The sequence below is a fragment of the Copadichromis virginalis genome, linkage group LG18, assembly GCF_057382275.1.
Source record: "Copadichromis virginalis isolate Kocher_CV1m ecotype Utaka linkage group LG18, C_Virginalis_male_GT1.1, whole genome shotgun sequence".
In the NCBI taxonomy this organism is placed as follows: domain Eukaryota; kingdom Metazoa; phylum Chordata; class Actinopteri; order Cichliformes; family Cichlidae; genus Copadichromis; species Copadichromis virginalis.
Window position 1 is genome coordinate 7,204,299 of NC_140635.1, and position 912 is coordinate 7,205,210.

Here is a 912-nt window from a genome sequence, read left to right on the forward strand (position 1 = left end):
ATGGATTCAATATTCAAGCATCAAAAACTCCACAAATGCACTAATTTTTATTTATATTTTCCCTTATTACTGACATTGTAGAGAGGACATTACAGTGTATGCTGTTCTCTTTTGCTATTGGTCTTGAGTAAAATCACTAAAAGCAAAAGAGACACTCAATTTTATCTGTTACCTGTCCCAATCCAGAGGAATTAATGCACAGTATGAATTAGTGGTAATTCCCAAGAAGATTCAGTCATATTTTCAGACGAAACGAGAAAGGGACAGCAGGATGCATGCATGTGGCCCTGTGGCGCAATGGATAGCGCATTGGACTTCTAGTTAAAGACATTGAGATGCAATTCAAAGGTTGTGGGTTCGAGTCCCACCAGGGTCGCTGTTTTCTATCTGAACAAAAGATTATGGGCTGTTTCACTTAGATGATAAAACACAAAGAAGGTTTTAGATGGGGGTGTAAATTGTCGATGAAAATATTTAAATTAATTAATTTAAATGAATTATATTCATATCATGCATTAGAAAGAATAAAATAAAATGTTAGAAAAAAGTAGTTTTCCCAACTGTATCCATTGCCATAAATGTGCAGATTGTGCGCAGGTATCAAGATGACGCCACATGATGCAACTGATTAAAGCTCATTTGCACTGAAAACAAGCGAGCTTAACTCACCTATTTGGCAGATTTTATAAAGCCTTAGTATCAAAGAAGTGTTACGATGGTTTATTTTTGGAGCTGCTTTTAACATTTTTTCATATAAGTCTGTTGCTCCTGGAACAACAGCATCTTATGCATACAAAGTGGAATGTGTCTTTGTCAGTTTCACGTGGCTCTCTGTTGGTTTCATCAGCTTAATCAGGTCCAACTGTGACTTAGATTGACAGGTCATATGTCAAAAGTGGATGTTTCACAAAG

General features: G+C 36.2%; 1 non-coding gene across 1 annotated transcript; it reads left to right on the forward strand.

The window, feature by feature from the left end:
- Positions 1-283: 283 nt before the first annotated feature.
- On the forward strand, positions 284-376 carry trnar-ucu (transfer RNA arginine (anticodon UCU)). The gene is made up of 2 exons: positions 284-320; positions 341-376. It is a non-coding gene; the product is annotated as a tRNA-Arg (tRNA).
- The last annotated feature ends 536 nt before the right edge of the window (positions 377-912 follow it).